This window comes from Ambystoma mexicanum, chromosome 10 (assembly GCF_040938575.1).
Source record: "Ambystoma mexicanum isolate Mex_15411 chromosome 10, UKY_AmexF1_1, whole genome shotgun sequence".
Classification (NCBI taxonomy): Eukaryota; Metazoa; Chordata; class Amphibia; order Caudata; family Ambystomatidae; genus Ambystoma; species Ambystoma mexicanum.
Genome location: NC_090932.1, coordinates 702,134,737 through 702,154,454, shown reverse-complemented (window position 1 = coordinate 702,154,454; position 19,718 = coordinate 702,134,737). Strand labels below are relative to the sequence as shown.

At 41.6% G+C, this 19,718-nt stretch overlaps 1 protein-coding gene across 1 annotated transcript in view; it reads left to right on the top strand.

The window, feature by feature from the left end:
• The window catches only part of LOC138493213 (G2/mitotic-specific cyclin-B3-like), a 491,616-nt gene that overhangs the window by 392,422 nt on the left and 79,476 nt on the right, over nucleotides 1-19,718 (top strand). The gene's annotated exons all lie outside the window — the stretch shown is intronic.

Sequence of the window (19,718 nt, the reverse complement as noted above, 5' to 3'; positions counted from 1 at the left end):
ATTCTGTGAGAGACCATGTTCACTATATATATTGGAGGTGGTGAATTGGTCCTCCATTTCTCTCACATATGTGACACTAGGTAAACCTGAAAGTATACGATAAAGGTCGGAGGGCTTCAAAAGTTCATTAAAACCCAACCATTACAAAATATAATTGAATGTAAACATAGCTGCTACAATCAAGGTTTAACACTAATTGCCACTGACGAATCGCAGGATTCAGTCACTTCTCCCCTTGGGGGAGCCTTTCCCTGTGAGGGTAGGGAGGTGATTCTGCTATGTGGTACCCTCCCTAGGGGTAGGGGTAATTGTGACCTCACTGGGAGAGACTCACCCTCACCAACCCCCTGGGGGACAAGACTCCCGTTCCACCGTTAGTCACTTACAAAACATCTGTGACAACTAAGCTTCTGAAAGTTCTTGAAGACTAAGTTGCTGTTTTTCACTGTGCCACAAAACCACTGGTATACTATAAGGAAACATATATGTTTATGATACTGTGAAGAACGCAAGAGTAATAGACTGCTCACATCAAAATCTGGTAATATTGTGAAGAATGTAAGAGTAATCCAGAATACTCTAGCATCAGGTACTGTGAAAAACAGTGATTGATTCGGAACACTGAAAGATCAGGCACTGTGAAGCCGAAGAGGGATAGAGTAATGCAGAATGTTTGGAAATGGATTGTGATCCTATGCTGTGGAAAACTCAGCTGTGTATCATAAAGAGGAGCAGCCGCTCAGGAGAAAGACCTAGGAGTTTTATACCTTCGTTGTATCAAGGGAAACCCTTGGAGATTCCAGCAGGTATTGCTGAGGAAGTGGACAGATGTTGAGGTCCTACATTCCGAACTGGAAACAAGTTGGCGTGGGAAGGAAGCACAAAGAGAGCTGGAGGCAGGCAGCATTCTGGAAAGCGAACACCAAGGGGGTCCGTGAGAGGTAGCGTGGCCAAGGAGAGGAGGACACTACAGTCCCTTCACGATGCTGAGACTACAGAGCCTGTGACAGAGTGGGAGTAGTGTAGAGGAAGAGTGCGAACAAAGAGGGTCCAGGTGCCATCCCGATCGGAATAGAAGACTTTCCCATGCTTCAGGCAGGCGTGGTGACTCTAACCCCAAAAAGAGAAGGTAACAGAAATGGCAGGAGACCCAGGAGGGAGAACACATTTTTTAAAATGTATTTATTTTACTTATAGTTTGTATAAACCATTACAAAAATTAAACAATTCTATAAATCATGAACAATTTCGTACAATCAATATTTAAAATTGCAACACATTACTTACAAACATATACATAAAGTCCATTAATATTTAACAAAAAAATCTAAATCATCTAAATAGTCATAACCTAAGATCATAAGACACAGGAGCAATTCATACTCGTTACTAAATATTATTACTAATTCCTTCCACGTCAAGTCACACTTTTTTTAAATGCAATAAGACTAATTTTCAAAGCAATTTCATTTCATGAAGCATCTTGGACCATAACAGGTCTAGATTGACCAACGAAATTGAATTCCCCAATTTTGAAAAGTACAAAATTCTCTGCGGAAGCAGAGGTTGGCACGCAAGCAATAAATGCTGAAGAGACTCTTCCACTCCGTTTGATCCACAGAATCGACAATTTTTATCTGTGTTACCATTCAAGTGTCTAACGGTTAATATTTTGTTTGTCTTCATAATGTTCATCCTAAAACGCATGGTTTCATTTCTAATTTGTCTACTTGGGTACTTACGTACCCCTCAAGTTCAGGATGGAATTTCCAGTACGAGGCTGCCCAAGCGTAAATCTTAGATCTTATAATTGTCAACTTAATCTCATACCAATCATAACCATAAACAAATATTTTTTACTTTAAGCTGATTATCAATGAGAATTTGAATTGATGTTCCATGATTAGTTAAAATGCTTTCAACCTCTACATTGGATTTCATCATGAAGACATCCGAAGTGAAGACATCCGAAGTATCTGCTCATAACAGTGCAAATAAATCTTTTTTTGCTATGAGACTTTCTCCATAGAGCAACTCTTTTCCATTGAACACAGGATTTTAAAGATTGAAGACCAAATTCATATCTTAACAGTTCAATTGGAACAATTTTAGGTAAATACAACAGCATTCCCTTCCATAAGTCTCCTTCAATTATGCGTAAGTATTCCATAAACTTGCAAGCAAAAACTTCCATTCCATAAAGGAGTTGGGGCAACACCTTCATTCTATAGAACTGTCTACAGGGTACCATTGAAAATGGTCCATACTTCCTTTCAACGACTAATTTATCTCAGGGCTACCAGTGCCTACTCCTTAAGAGTACTTTTTGATGTAATTACAGACCCAGTGGCAGTAAACGTATAGCCCAGGTATTTCAAAGCCTTAATACTTTTTAAATGTTTTCCTTCACATAGCCAAGTAAAATGTGTCTGAGCCTAGTTTCTTCTACCCATCCTTACGATGATAGTTTTTAGAGGAATGCTCTGGAGTTTTAACTCATTGACAAATATCCCAAAAGCATTAATCATACGCTGCAATCCCACTCTGGTGCCATTCAAAAGAAAATGTCAGCGTATGATATCCAGCTCACAGCTAACCCACCTATCCTGGGTGGAGCCAAACCTCTCCCATCCAATTTTACACCTGCATCAGAGTTGTATAAATTAAAAAGGGTAGGGGCTATCATACAGTTTGTTTTAGCCCCTTTGAAGTGTCAATTTAATTTGTCAATAGACCCATCAAATTCAGCCTCACTCTCATTTTAGTCTTGGAATATATTACAATAATTTGGTCTAACAAGACCGTTGGTATGCCCAACTCAAGAATCCTTCTCCATAGTGTCGGGCAATCCACCATATCAAAGGCCATAGAAAGGTCCATTGATGCTATGAACACTGGCTGGGCTGCCTTACCAGCTGCCCCCCTCTGTATACTCCTGAGGACAAGTCCTCCACAATCTGTCCCCATATTTTTTTTTTTAAGTCCATCTTTTTATTATTCAGGATTGAATATTCATCTATCCAATCTCTACATCAGCTATTGCTATAGGCCTATAGCTCTTGGGACATAATCTGTTGCCTTTTTTATAAATGGGTACCACATACGATAATTTCCATGAATAGGGCATGAGTTTAGTCCTGATAATATCGACAAACAGAAGGTAAAGTATCTTCAAGCAAGATGTAGAGTTCAATTTCAATATCCTATTTGAAAGGTTATTGGGTCCCGGGGTTCCTTAGTTCTTGGATATCACTATAATACACTAAATATTCTCAACTGAAATATCCAACTTCCATACTATTCCCTTGTCTTGGATTGTGCAAACATCTTCATTCCCTCCATACAAGTCATTAAGTGGTCTACCCAGATATTTTCAGCTATAGGGTTAATCAAGAGATGTTCTTGTGTGGTATCCAGATTATTCACCAATTTCCAGAAATTAGCATGATTGTGACCCTTCAACATAGCCTCTTCATATCTTTGAGATGACATTCCCCGATAAATAGCCTAATTTTTCTTTTATGCCTTTTTACCGTAGTCTTAATAATCCCAACGTTTCCTTCTTTACGCATTAAAGCTTTTTATTCTTCAATAACATTATCAAAGATATGTTTGTGAAGCAATTTGGAACTAGCCACAGATTTTTCTTTGGTCTTGATTATACAAATTGTTAGTCAGATATCCAGGGACATTTTCCACTGTATAAATAAATAGCTTTTATTTCAAACCTCATAGTCCTAATAATGCACCATCACATCCAAACATTTATTTTGGTTTTGTGTTGAGTCCACCTTATTTTATTTCCACCTGCAGAGACTTCAATTCCCTGATCAAAATAGGTAGAGCGCAAATCTTTCCCCTGACATTCCAGTATGACAGTGAGTATAGAATGATCGCTATGTGGAGAGGATTTGAGTTCGAATTTCAGCAGGCGCTCACTCAATTGACAAATGAAAATATAGCCAAAAGAGTAAGAAACACCCCTTGCTGAGCAAGTAGGTGAATTATTAGACACCATTACCAATCCCCAGTTTTTACTGAATGCCAGCCATTGTGATCCTCATACTTTGCTATTTCCACTCCTAGTTATCAGGTCCCCTACGGAGGACAGCAAAACCTCACCTTCAGCCCATTCCCAAATTACAGTCTGCGTTTAGATCGCCTGCTAAAACCGAGACCCCCTTGGTTCAAATAATGCCAATGATCTGAGGTCACCTAAGGTGACTAGGGCCTCAACTAGCTGTAAATATTTGTGCTCTAGGGGATTCCAATAGATATTTATAATCGAAGATGAAATTCCCTCATGGCACTCCAACTTAAAAGTAACAATCATTGCATTCAACATTTGCCAATCATCCAGTTTTTGATCTTTATCCCTTGTCTATAACCCACCAGCAACTCGCCCTTAGGGTGTCCCCGTTGGCCCCCGAGGGCTTTAGGACACAAGACGTCATAGCCATCCCACAGGAGATTTCCTCTTGCCCAAGTTTCCTGTAATCGGACCAAATCAAAATGCGATAGTTCTTCAATAGTTTTAACATTGGATAATAGAGTAATACCTCTCGAATTCCACGAGAGTAATCTCAGATTGCCTGGTGAGCTAAAGTGGTTTATCCATGGTTTCTAGTTCAATAGATTCTCACAATGACAACACCAACCACTTCCAATCTTGGGCATCTGTCACATTGAGGTTCTGGGTGGCCAAGGCCCCTCACTTTGTACTTGCTTCGTGATTAGCTCCCACTGTTCATACTATCAATATGTGATGTTTGTGTATAGGATTAGTGATCTCACCAAAGGAACAGGTATTACAAGTCTAACGTAGTCATATCTATATATGAAATCCACTAGAGAAATGTCTGCCGATGTAATTAATCTAAGTTCTGTAACATCAGACAGCAAAGAAAGTATGTAAGTTCTATACAGTGTATGGGGACCCCCCTTAGAAAACAGGTAACTCAATATGAGGCTTGGTAATTCCGGATGAGCGGGGGGTTTAAGATCCCTATCCAATGTATTCCCACTAGCATGTTTGTACTCCTCATTTGAGCTACCCTGAGCCTTGTAGTCATTTCTCCTTTCTTTACTTGAACAATCACCACCTGATCCCACATATGGGTCCTCTCGATCGTCACCTATCAAAATCTGGTTATGGGGTGGCCTCTTACTTCGAGCGTCACCTCCCTCTTGAAGTGGAGCTCCTGTATTTGCATCCCTCAGCACCAACATACTCTGTTGTTTCATTTCATCTACATCTAATGTCTTGTTATATTCCCTTTTCTCAACCAGGGGTGGCTCATTGTCATTAAGAGGTACTGTCCCCCCAGAGCCTTTTACAACATCAATAATTCCTTGGTTGGGAACGTTCACACGTGAAATGTTATCTGGCTCCTTCACTACTGCTTTATGGCCTAAAGCAGAGTTTACTGAATGCTATATTTCGTCTCAAATCAGGAACATGACTCATTTGGTCTCCTTCTGTATTGGTTCACCTCCATTTTGAAGTATCTCATTCTCTTTTAAAGTGTCATTGTTGATTTTTTTTTAAGTGAGTAATGGGACCACTTCATACTGGTGTTACTTTTCTTGACTGGGCAGCTGGATTCTTAAAAATTTTAAAAATGTAATTGATTCAATATTCAATCGATTTAAGTTGCATTTCTCTCCTTCCAGTCTTTTTTTTATTTTTGAGAACTTCCGAAATGGTATTTTCACTGTCTTCATAATCCCCCCCCGTATTTCATAAGTGACCCCACAATATTTTAACTTGGTGTCTTCTAGAGCCTGATTTTGGGCTGCCAAATCTCTAGTTTTAGATACCTTAGGGGACTTGAAAACCTCTACATCATGACAATCCTAGTATATACTATGTTGTAATCCCTTGTCCCTAAGAAACTTTCTTCAGGACTTGTTCTGGTTTTTTTAGTGCCTGACCTTGTCTTTGTAATAAAAAAAAGGTATCCACTTAACCTCAACTGTATATGCCACATTATCTGGAACACCCCTTCCCAGGACCAGTACACCAACAAAAACACTCCCTTCACCCATCAAAAGCTTGTTTGTTAGTTCCAGTTACCTCACCCTGACACCCCACCCTTCATATTTCCTGTGGTGGCCACTCCCAACTGACCTTCATTTTCTTTAATTGCCAAAGGCAATAAATCCTTTAGCAATTTGGTTGATATCTGTAACATTTCATTCAATTTGTCCGAGAGCATACCAACGGACCTTAGCATATCATTCAGACCTGCGGTTTGTGTCCATAGCTCCTTGAGCATTATTATGCCCACGGCCAATGTCCTCCAAGTATGAACTGAAAAAGGATCTACGTTATGATTAGAAAGTATTGCTTCGTCATGTGTGGATAACCCTAAGAGGGTAATTTACCCGCTCAAAAAATTTTCAGGTGTATCAATTGGGGAATAGTTTGTATTCTTGCTTATGTGAACATTACCACCCGGAAGAAAAGGTCTTGAATTGATTACTTTTTCTACAGAATCTCTTTCCCTCTCTTCCATGAAGAGATTGTGAGGAGTCAATGTTTTTCATTTCATTGGAAAAAAATGTGGGCACATTCAAGCAGCTCGTCCTCATTTTCCAATTGAAAAGGTAATGATAAGGCTGCTGCTCTTGCTAGACTAGCTCGCCTTGTGTTAACCGGAGCAAACTTGTCTGCAAAAGCGTCCTTTTTTTGTTTTTTCTTCTTCATCGTAATATATAGAAGGCATTTACACCTCACAAACAGAAAACAGACAGCAATCTTCAACAAAGAGATAATGTTCACTTAAAAAACATAAACCAAAAAAAGTGCAAATAAATGTTGTAATCCATTTGAATTAACTCCAAAAATCTAACTATTTAAATATATTTTTGATATAGACAAAATAGAAAAGAAATTAACACAAATTGAATATGTATCTCACCAGATCTTACCAAAAAGACCAAAGAACCTAATGCTGCCGCTGCTCGCAAACAGCAGTAGCCTTTTCAATGGCCTTCGAAATGGGCATGCGTGTTTTGGCGCACGGCCACGTGTGGATATGGGAGGAGCAGCAGTCCTGAGTACAATAAAAATGAGAATGAATAAGTCCTTGTATGTTAGGCTCCTTCTTAATAGAATGTCCAGTATTCCTTCATCCGTATGCGTACCATTGTGAAAAGAGAACGACAAGTTCCAACGTGGCCAAAGCAAATATCCTCCGATGTAGCAGCAAACCGCAATAGCCTTTGCAAAGGCCTTCGCGATGGGTGCGCGCACTGAAGCGTGGCCCCGTGATGGATTCTGGGTCAGTGGATGTGGGAGAAGCAGTCTGTTGTGAAGAGACGTTCCAACGTGGCCAAAGCAAATATCGCACTAACGCTCCCTCAGCCGTAGCCTCCGACGTAGCAGCAAACTGCAATAGCCTTTGCAATGGCCTTCGCGATGGGAAACAAATTTAACGAGTAAATGAATCCTACTTGTCTCAGTGACTCTGAAGAGCGAGAGTAAGTGAGTTGTTACTGGCACAATCTTACTCGCCCGACTAACCCTGAAGATAGAGAGCCAAATGTGAATAGTTACCAGAATCATACTCCTCTCAGTGACCCTGAAGAGAGCCAAGTGATAATCTGTACTGGCCAATAATAATGTATTTGTTATTAGAACCTGGCAAGATGTAAACTATTAATCTGGTTGTACCAAATGTGGACTTTACCTGCATATATAAGCCACATCTGGCGCTAACGGTTGGATGCTTGCACCCACTTCCACAACCTCCTGTTCCTTTTGTGCTATCCCTTGCCTGCACACCTGACCCTCACATCAAACTCTACCCGCACCTAAAACAATTGTAATCATGTATCTTTGGGGACGCTGTCTCCTCCTCACGAGCCCTCTCAATTCAGACTTTCAGCTCCACACTGCCCCTTGTCAACAACATTGAAATGCATGAGGGGAACATCTTAGTTTTATATTTTTGTTGGGCAAACCTGGATTGCATGCTAGCCATGGCTTGTGTTTCCTCATAGTGCATTTGGGCCTTAGCACCCCAGATACGTGCCCTGGGCTCTAGAAAATGCATTAATGGCTACTGCAGGTGGCTAACAGTCGGTAATTACTTTAAGCCATTGCTAAAGGACACTTAACTCAGCACAACAACAAAGTCCATAATGATCAGACAAACATCACATATAGTCAACATAAAAAATACATCACTATCAATGTCACTGCTTTTTGTTAAATTCCTATTTACACTTTCATAAAATGTGTATTAAAACATTACATCTTAATCCCATTTCAACATCGCAAGATTTCATTATTCCAATGATAATGCACAGACCTAATCATGTTAAGGTAAGACCAATTCTGTTTCATATAGTTATGTTTTTAGAATGCTCACAAATGGATATTCTTACTTTATACTATTCCATTTTGACTGCCACAGACCAAATCTTATAATGCGCAATGAGTTCATTGAGGAATTTAGACAAATGTGCCAGAAGTGGACAGACACTATAGTAGAGTGACAATAAACATATTGATCATATAGATTGATACCATTTCATCAGACTGGGGCATTCTGTAAGGACATGTCTCATAGTTTCCAGAGCTTCGGGTTTATTACACAATCTAAAAAATCTTTGGGTAACATCTAAGTTCCACTGAGAGCCATAAGTAGCCCTCACAGGCAATTGATTGTACGCATTAACAGTCGGAACTGCAGGACTAGGGCATCTGATAAAATACATCTGAGGTTTCAGATATAAATGATCAATGCCGTTGAGATATTTACTGTTTTGCAGACATATATATACATATATATATATATATTCAAAATTGTTACTCCAATCATTCTTGAGGATTTTCTTTTTAAAAGTGTATTTAATCGCTTTAAATTTCCCAGTCCAGACATGTCAATGGTCCAATTTAGATCAACAAAAAGAGCTCTGCATTGTAGATCTAGATTTTTCCGAGTTCTGTAAATGAACAATATCAGTAGTAGTAATGCGTTGAATCATGCTCTTTGGGTGACATAAGTATTTCAAAACAAAGGGACCACGTTGCTGTAACAGAGTACTCTTTAAAGAGGTCACACCCAATTCTGTTTGACTATACTGAATTGGGCAAGTTCGAGGCAGGCGAAAAACAGTATGCCAGAAATAACCTATCTGGTTCAGCCATTCAAGATGTTTGTCAATGCCTCAAGGCCTTTTGCTACCACGGGAAGTAAACACTGGGAGTATAGCATTCATATACCACCTAAGAAGTATCTGGCATAGTATAAACAAAAATACAAATCAACATAGTAATTTGTTTTGCCTGTTGAATCTTAGTAGTTAAACTGACATATCCCTTGGCAGAGTCAATTTCAACTCCTAAGTATTTATACATAGAGACATATTCACTTGAGCCCCAGCTGAGAGACATCTTGCGGTGATTCACTCTTTTGCTGGTGATTAGCATGATCTTAGTTTTCTTAATATTTATAGTCATTTCCAAGTCATGAGTAAAGCATCCCAGTTCTTCAAGCATTTCATGCCTACAAATGTATGGTCAATAATAAGCAGATCTGCTTATAATAGAGCAGTGATATTAGTTTGTCTAAATCTCACTGGGCATCTTGCACAGCCTTCATGCTGACCTATTAGTTGGGTATGTAAAGATTAAACAAGAGTGCAGCGAGCATACAGCCCTGTTTGACCCCCTTGTTAATCTCTACAGGCTCAGATAGACTACCTGCATTGTCAAGTCTCATGCAAGCTACATTGCTGGTGTGTAATTTTATTATAATAGAAAGAAGCCATTTAGGACAGTTCAAATTACTCAAGATCTTCCATAATCGTGTGCCATTAACTTTGTCAAACGCAGAGTTAAAATCTACAAAGGTGATAAGGATTTGATGGTTGTTTTGCTCGCATAATAATGGCATCTAAAATGCGGATGTTATGAGTAATACTGCAACCTTTACGGAATCCAGATTGAAGTGGATGTAATAGATTGTTAGTCAACACAACTTTGCAAATGGTCAAGTACAACGGCAACAAATATTTTAATGGTAGTATCCAGGATAGAAAGGATTCTATAGTTACCAGGTATTAGGCGAGAGCCAGCTTTAAAGGCTTTAATCAAAATTGATGTAAGCCAGGACAAAGGAATAGTTATTTCCTGGCAGACCTTTTTACACAGAATAAATAGAATTTCTGCCCATTTGATTGGATCACTCTTTATTACCATTGACACTAACCCATTTGGTCCTGGGGCCCTGGAATATTTTAATCTATTGCTAATTTTGATAATGTCATTTTTAGTGAAACACAAAGGCCATTCACTTACTTCGGGAACTACTTCATGTATCTGAGAGCTATCGTACATGTCGTTAGTAAGAGATGCACTCCAGATATCTTCAGAAATCGTGTTTAATATTTGTGGTCCTGAAGACTTCTGTGCTTTATTTAAAACACCCCATATCAATCGGGTATCACCATCTTTTAACGTACCTATCGTATCTTGCCATTTTTATTTAGAGCTTCAAACTTATGACAGCACAAATTTTTATATGCATTGATCAAAACTCTCTTCAAGCGTAAATATTCCTGGTCATTTGAAGAGTTTTCTCAAAGTCTGTAGCTCTCTACGGTGCATACGTTTAGTTGTCAAGATGGCATAATTGATTTTAAAAGTTCCTTTCTTTCCATTAAAGATACACAGCACATTCTTGACACTAGCCACCGCCTTAGAGGATACATTTAAAAAGGTTTCAATTTCGTGACTACTTAACAAGGCTATGGGAAAGGTCAAATGTGTCAATGAGCTAAGTGTACTAGTCATTTTCTTACATTTACTAGAATTCCATTTTATTTTCTTACCACAATTTGACGCCGAAATATTGGTAGGACCTCCAATTTCGAGGGGTCGTACCTTTAAATTCACAGTCACAAAAATAAGATGGTGATTACTGGAAGGGGTTGTATGACTTCAAAATCAATAATTTCCAGAGCTGAAATATTTACCCCAATGTAGTCAAGGGTGGCCACTGAAGACCTCTGTCAGGTACATTTCCCAGGGAAGTCACTAACAGAATGGCCGTTTAAAGGCCAGATATCGCAGTCTTTCATAAAATTAGACCAACTCTTCCCTTTAATATTCTGTTGGGGTTTAACCATAGTAAGTTTCCTTGATTTTCTCAAGTTACTTTCATAGTGGATACTCTGCATTGCGCATTAAAATCCCCATATAGCATGACCATGTTATTGTCACCGTTAAACCATTTGGCCAATACTGAATTAATGGCTTCATGCAAAGCATTAGTAAAATCTTTCCCCAGCGGATCATATATGTTGATTAACATGTTCAGGGCAGAGGATAATTTTTTAATTCATACTTGTACAATCAACATATCATCCACTTCAGAGTAAGATGAGACAATACTACCCGAAAAGTCATGTGAGATTCCAATAAGACCACCAAAGGGTCTACCAAAATTACCTTTTTGTGCATGACTTTGAAAAATCTGATGTGTCAATATAGTAGTCATTAAGAAGCTGTGCTTCCTGTAACAGAAAGATTGAAAAGGACGTAATGAGATCAAGAGAGGGACGGGGAGCAACGAAGTGGACATGGCCTCAATTATTCCAAGAGGCGACTCGAATTTCTCATGGTTTCGCCTTTTCAAGTTGACCCAACATATTGTTTAATCACTTCCATCCCGCCTGATTCTCACCCACTGTTTCACTTTGTTTCAATGGTTTAAAACTTACTGTTTTTAAGTGATGGTTACATTGGGCACAAGATTGAGTATTCACAGGTTCTGGAATTGGTAAGTCAAGATCATACCCTAAAATTCAAGTGACTCTACTTGTGATCTAATCAAAGGCAGTAGAAGGAAGAAGACCATGAATACGAGTAATGGCTCCAAACTGACGTTTCAGAGGTTCTATAGTCAAAATCATCGGAAGGAAGAATATGAAGCTCTGGCATTTTGGTAAACAGTTCGATGATATATGATCTATTGATGTTTTTTTTTTGTCTTGTCCGCTTATTAACACAATCTTAGTCAATATTAGAAGAAGATGGAAGAGTTGGTTCAGAAGAATTTCGCACAGATGCTTTTTTCTTTCTAGCTGGAATTACTGGGTGGAATGATTCATCTGATAACTCATGACTAGATTGTTCTTTCTCATCTTCTGGAACCCTGATAACTCATGACTAGATTGTTCTTTCTCATCTTCTGGAACCCCATTGAATTCAGATTCATTTTAGCCATTCTCTTTTACCAGCCAGCTAGTAAGAGTTCCATCTTTTTTAGTTTGTTTGTTTTTTTTTTTTACGACAATCTGTTTCCAATAACATTTGGTATTTCGTTGGTAAACATCCATAGAGGTAGCAGTGGAATTCAGAGCAGGACAATTTGTTTCAAAAATATCAATAATGGGTGTCGGAATTACATTTTTCAAAACCTTCTTTCTTTGATTCTTTTGCATTTGTCTATCCTGCTTCTGAGTAGGGTTAGAGAGAGGGGACTCAATATTATGAGGCATTCAGGCTACCTTGATTAGGAATAGATACTTGTTGAGAGCTATGGTCTAGAGAAAGGCTCAGAGTTCCACCTGGGATGGGTGGTCGGAGAGAAAGGAGGTTGATCACGGCAGAGCCTGACTTGTGATTCCAAGGGTGTCACGGAGACATGAAATTATGTTGTCATTGACCTGGTCAAAGGCAGAGGAGTGGGCAAGGAGAATGAGGACATGGGGTGAGTTAGTGAAGATTTGAGATCAGGTCTTCATGGGTGTAGAGAAGAGCAGTTTCCGTCCCTCTGGATGCTCTAAAGCCAGACTGATGGTCATGGAAGCAACCAATAGATTGCTTGGAGAGTCAGCTGAGAGCCAACTTCATAAGGAGTTTGGCAAGGAAAGGAGTGATCGAGATAGTGTGGTAGTTTGCCAGGATTGAGGGGTCGGCAGAGGGTTTCATGAGCAGAGGGTGCTCATACGAGTGCTTAAGGGCAGTTGGGAAAACTCCAGTGGAAAAGGAGAGATTTCAGAGATCAGCCAACGCTGTGGTGAGGGAGTCAATATTGTCCTTAATGGTTTGAGAAGCAGGGATTTGCTGTTTTGATTAAGCATTCATAGACTGGACTTGTCTGGTGACCTCATCGGGTGTGACGGGTAAGTGGAGGGGGGGTCAAGGGAGGCTCCAGTGTTGGTGTATGCTGTGGTGTTGAAGAGGAAAGGATGTCTTGATTTTTTGTGTAGAAGTGTGCAGCCAGGGATGAGCAAATGTCCTGGGTGGGTGTGCAGGATTGGCCATTTCCTTGCAGACTTTGAAAAGTTTGGCCGCATTGTTTGACGCCGCAATGATGCAGGCTTGAATAAAGACTCTTTTCTTGGAGCATATGCAGAGTCGATATTGCCTTTGAAGGAGGATGCAGGCCAATTAGTCAGATGGTCCACCAGATGAGTTCCATTTCCACTCAGCTGCCCTACGCTTGCGCTTACAGGCATCCAGATCGGAGTCTTAACAAGAGTTGCACTTTTTGGAAGGCTTCAGTTGGACCCTCATGACAGGGCAAGAGTGTTGGGAATGGAGAGATTCAGGTTAGCAAGGGCTGTGTCAGGATGGAAGTCAGCCACAGAAATGGGAGGAGAAGAGTAGATGGAGGCAAAGGCAGCTACTGTAACTTTCTCTTTGGGTCCGGTGACTTTGAAGCTGAGTAGCTGTGCTGGGTGTTGCTGCAAGAGGAGAGGAGAGATTGAGGTGTGTTGAGAGAAGTCAGTCCAAGAGAGGGAGGTAGTGAGAGGGATGTCAATAGAGATGAGAGCATCCAAGGTGTGGCCCACGGTGTGCATGGAGCCAGAGGGTAGGATGGAGAGGGAGTGAGTCGCATAGGTTGCAGAAAGGTCCTGAGGAGTTGGGAGAGTCCAGGTGGATGTTGACATGACCCATAAGGAGGAGATGAGTGGAGGAGAGTAGAGAGGACAGGTCAGCCCATTTCGAGAGGAACAGAGTGGATTGTCCTGGTGACCGATAGAAGCTGGCCATAAGGAGAGAAGATTTAGGAGGGAGTGAAAGCCTGCAGACTAGGCACTCAAAGGAGGAGTAGGCCTGAGTAGGGATGATCGACAGAGGTATCCATTCTGGAAAGATTAGTCCCTCCCAAAACCACACCCACCTCTCCACCCACCTGTCTTCTTTGGCCGGGGCACAGAGGGAATTTTGTAGCCCTCGAGGAGTGTGTAGAAGCTCATGACAGAGCTATCCTTGAACTATGTCTCATTGATGGCGAGCACATTCAGGTCCATAAGAACCAGAATGTTGCAGATGTCAGACAAGTGATTGACAGCGGAGCGAGTGTTGAGAGTGGCAATGTGGTGCAGCTTGCCCTCTTTGAGGGTCTTCTGTGGGGGGCACAGTGGAAAATGCCCCCTGGGGGTGGCATGAGGTATAGCGGAGGATGCCGGGTGCCAAGGCCGACAGGACAGTGTAGCAAGGTAAGGATGCCAATGCAGAGAAGGCACAGTGGGCATGAAGGCCTGTGCAGATGGGGAAGACACAGTGGTCAAGGGAGCCTGTGCAGAGGCAGAGGAAGGCACAGTATGCAAGGGAGCCAATGCTGAGCAGGAGGGAGGCACACATCGAAGCAGATCATGGCCGGAGTGACGGGGGAGGTTACAGAGGCGAGGGAGCAGCCTGTCTAATAGAAGGTTGGGTTGGGGACCCTGAACCATGATGGTTCCATTAAAATAGACCTTGATGATGACTTTGGTAATGGTGAAAAGGTCAAGGAGAACCTCCCAGCGAGTGCCACAATTAATGGGAGAAGAGGTGATAGGAGAGAGAAAGCCGATGAGGGTCTCTTTGGTGGAAGCCGTGACATAGGTGTGTGCAATAGGAAGACCTGGGTAGGAGCCCCTTTATTCCTTAAGTTTCTTCTGGCCAGATTTAGTGATAGAAGATAGCCAAGCAGTTGGAGACGATAGGAGATATAGAAAGCAACAGTTGGCTACAGTGGTACTCACTTACCAGTCTGAAGTACTGAGGTACAAGGAGGAAGTGGGGTGGGGGGCACAAATGTGGGGTGGGAGACAGAGGGTAGTGCACACTGCAATGAAACATCAAGCAGCCACTGGGCAAAGCTACATTCAGTTTTTGCAAGACAAAGAAAACACCATGCGGCCACTAGGCGCAGCTAAATTAGATTTATGCAGGACAGAGAAAACAATGTGGTCAATGGGTGCAGTTAAATCATTTTTTTAAAAGAGAATATGGGGGGTGGGAGGCCAAATGAGCTGGTGGGGACAGTAGAGGTTTGGAGGTAGAGATCTTTGATTTTAGTAGAGGCAGCTAACCTTCAGCGAGATGAAAAGGTTCCATTGATTGTAGGGCGCCCAGAAGTGTACAAGTATTCCTCTGCCTCCATGTGCACATGTGGGGGGATAGGGGGGGCTAGGGAAGGACCCTCAGACTGACAGGGGAACAGACAGCGCCTTAGTGTGGGCCTTCGGGTGGGGTGCCGGCTTCTTCGCCTGCTGGCTTCTCGATGGCCAGGTTAAGCCTGGAAAGGCCCAAATCAGCAGCCTTGTGGTTACAGCTCCATGACAACCCTACGAGGCACTGCGGTGTTGAAGAAGAGGACGGCCATTTCGGGGAAGGAAGAGACGGGCAACAATGGCCCTGACATGCAGTGCCTGTGGAAAGGGGCCACAATCGCGGTATTCAGGGAATCCACTCACCAAAGTCGTTACTTTTCACCTGCACAATAAAAAAAACCTGCCCAGAGCGGGATGCAGTAAGGACTGCAGTTGGCATATTCAGTTAATTATTCATCTTTTTTGCCTCAACTCTGGCATAGCTTATTTTTAGAGTTTACCATGCCACCGGTGTGTACTACGTATGATCATCATAGTTTTGTTGCAGGGGTGCATATCTTATATTCGGCACATGCATTGCAGAAACATAGATCACTTCAGCCATCAAATGGGCAACTGTGTCCTTTCAGCCATCAAATGGGCAACTGTGTCCTCTGAACCTGCTGTGCCACTGGTAGAACAGCCACTGCAAATCAGAATACTTTTACAGCAGGACACACATATACACTATGCTTTTGGCATGGAGCTTATGAAAGGGGGAATCTGATCAGCAGATTACCCTTTCAGAGATGGAATTACCTGCATCATTTCATTAGTTAATAAAAGCAAGGGCTCCCACACCGCTGGCAGATGGCAATTCATGCGAGGACTGCAGCCTCCAGGTTTGTGTTGAATGTGAAGCTCCTTACACCCTCCTTCATTGTGTTTCATACCATTTGATTTGATGGCCCGACACACAGATACAGCACCTTAGCCAATATTAGCTGGTGCTCCCTAACCTTAACCTCACACTCTCCCTCTACCCTCCTCCTTTTCCTTTCCCATCCCTCATATTATCAAGCAGTTTCTACGTATGCCGGTGCATTACAAACCCACAAATACACACATTGTGTGCTGTATTCATTATGCAGTTGTGGGGAGGAGGGGACCTTGCTCATTTTTTACCAGGCTTACTTCTGTTTGCATTGAATTACAATGAACCTTTTTTGTACATCCAGCAAATTAACTGGGTTTCTGGTTTGAATAGTTTAACTTTGGTTTCTTATTGGCTGCCACGAAGCATTTAGTTAAGGCTGGTTTTCAGTTCTCTTCTTTCTCTCCCGTTTCTTTAACTTTAAATGGTGTCAAAACTAATCGGCGACTTATGATACCCTTTAAATGCCCAGTTCATGGCACAGTATGCTTTATAAACACAGATGTGCTCCTTCCTCCCCCAACTCACCAAAAACAATTTGTCTTTCATTTCTGTACTGTTCTCATATTTAATTCCCTTTTTCTGCCGCTTATTGTAGAACTTTGTGATTTTCACTATTTTATTTTTACTTCAATCTTCCTACAAATTTTTCTCCAGTCTCATCTCTCCCTTTTCTAGTCATTCTTTATTTTCTAAATTATTTTTCACAAGTCTGCTCCCATAGCGGTTTCAGAGATCTTTCTTTTGTGTGAAGAAAGACTGTAGTAGCTACTAGCCAAGTTAATCAGTGATGTGTTTCTACTTGAGCGGTCAGACTTCATTGTGACATCACTAGTTGTGGGAACATGCTCAATTTCAGCAGGGTGTTTCTGTAGGGAGATCAATCACCCTTCTATCAATATTAAAACAGCCGGTCTTTTATACAGACAAACTTTGAGGGTAGTCTCTTCAAAATTGACTTTTTTTCGAAATGAACATTTCATGGTATACCAAAAAAAGTGCCACTTTTGTAAATGGAGGTTGTCAGCAGGCGTGTCCTCTTAAAGTATTGTCTTGAGGAGGGAGTTGTGGCCTTTTTCGTGTAAACCGCTTTGCTCTCCATAACTTTGACATTGGTGGCTGGGTAGAACCAGTTTATTCCTAAACCCTTTGGGAACGAAAGAATGTAACCCAGGAGAGCATGTATGTGCCTTGAGCAATGTGTCCTGTCTGCCTTGTTGGATCTTAAGTGGTGAGGGAGCTAGTTTAGGACTGTATGGAGCAGTGTACCTAAAAGGGGGTTGATGCTAACCTAGACCAGCTGTGAGCATCCGTGTTCGAAAGTCCATGCAGATGTGTTCTACCTGGTTTCTTTAAGCTTCCAGTTATTCTTGAGTATATCAATAGAGAGCACCACACCAGCCATCCTTGTGAAGTAACCCCTCCTACTAGCACACTTGAAACACCCACCTACGCACCAACACCTCATTATTTTCCTAAGGTGATCGTCTCAGACTTACATTACAATTCTCTCCACATCATATATAATCAACAGGACATAATTCAGCCAGTCACTTGTTCTCCTTTCACACACTGCCATGTGAACTTCAAAACAACACAAACATTCAAGTGAGTCGCTGTAGCTACATACACACCAGCAAACTTGTGGACACATCTCAGCAAAACAATGAAATGATGCTCTGTTGAAATATACAATCAAAGCAGTGTGGCTGCTCCAGGCAAGAAGCCACAAGTCGCACATTAAATGGTCTAGGATGCACCAGTCAGGGTGGAGCAGAGCATGGGAATGCTGACCTATGCTGCTATGTCAAAAACATGGTACAAGCCACTGTGTGGTGTTGCACAGCCTCCAGTACAAACCAAGATGTGTCGAACATGCTTCCCTCAATCGTCGGGAAAAGCTAAACCAGAGTTAGCATCCCCACCGGCATATGACACTTGTACAGCTGGATGGCAATTTCACGAATTCTAGTGACACATTCAGACCCAGTGAAGAATGAAAAAAAGTAAATACCCAGACCCACTGGGCTGTACATTATTGGGTACTTTAATCCAAACGCCCAATGATCCAATCCTTACCCGTGCTATTAAGAATGTAGCAGGGCATAGTGCAATTGTCCTTTTTAAAGTTGCACCTATGTTCCTAGGAAAAGTATTTTCACAGGTAGATAAATTCCACTACTCCACCTCCCTTTGACAGGCAATTCTTTCCAATGTTGCAAACTCCCAAAATAAGCTTGATGTGCCATTGGAATAGCAGCTGCAGGATTCTAAAAAAATGTAATCCTTTTCATTGGGGCTTTTGACATGGATTTCCTATCAACTCTTACACTATCATGCCACCTGAACCACCAGCTGCTCAAATATTCATGCTTGGACACTAAGGACAAGAACAACATTTGCAGGGAACAGGATATGTGCCTGGACCACATCAGTAGGCCTCAGTCACTCATGTAATCTTTTAAAGGAGTTAAGGGTTGAATGACTGTGCCATTGTAATATGTAGAATGGTTGTAGAATCTGATAAGGTTACTGGCACAGTTACAGGTGTGCCGCAGGTCACTAGCCCTTTAGTACAATTGGTTTCACTGTCCCATTTAGAGACAGTTCCTTGGGGCCCTCGATTTGGGTCCATTTGTGGGGAGTGGCACTTTAAGAGTATGTTGCTTCCGGGTGGTATACTCCATAGATGAACCTTTATCTTGGGCTGAATTAACTTGTGCCAGCCACATATCCTGTATATGACTGTTCCAGTAGTTTATCATTCTGGCGCCTTGTGTGGCTGTGTGCCAAGACCTACTGCACATCTGAATTGATTTTGCTCGGTTGAAGAGACCTCAATAGGTACTAAGCTGGATCCTTTTGCTCCCCTCCACTCCACTGCATTGCTAGTATTGAGGATGGGAGACCTCTTTGAAGAGCTGTGGGTGGACTGTTTTTTCCTGACCTCCCACCACAACATTCCTTACTTATTATTTGAAGCCCTTGTGAGTCATTGTCGGCTTGTTGCCAAATTTAGTAACCAAAAAGAGCAGTAGTGGTCATCCAATGGCAGAGCAAGTATAGCTCGGGTGCAACAGGTTTGTCTAAGAAGCAAGACCACGCAGCACAACACAGGTTAGAATCCCGATCCCTTGCTTAGAAACCACTCTCTGGTATTAAGCTTGTTATAAAAGAACAATTATAATTAGTATAATACAGATGCAAAGCAGTTGTGAGCCGCTGTTAGAAATTCCAGATAGTTTTCATATGCATATACTTTAAGTATATACTGATGACTGGAACCCTAAAGGCATCATGCACTCCATTGAAGGCCCCGTCGGACTCATTCAGAACATTTGCACACCAAGCACTGAACATTGTCCTGAGCTGTCAGCCACACACTTCCATCAGCATTCATAGATGGCCAGCAGGACAGGACAGCCTCTGGGCAGTCGTTAAAATGAGGCGTTCACATGAT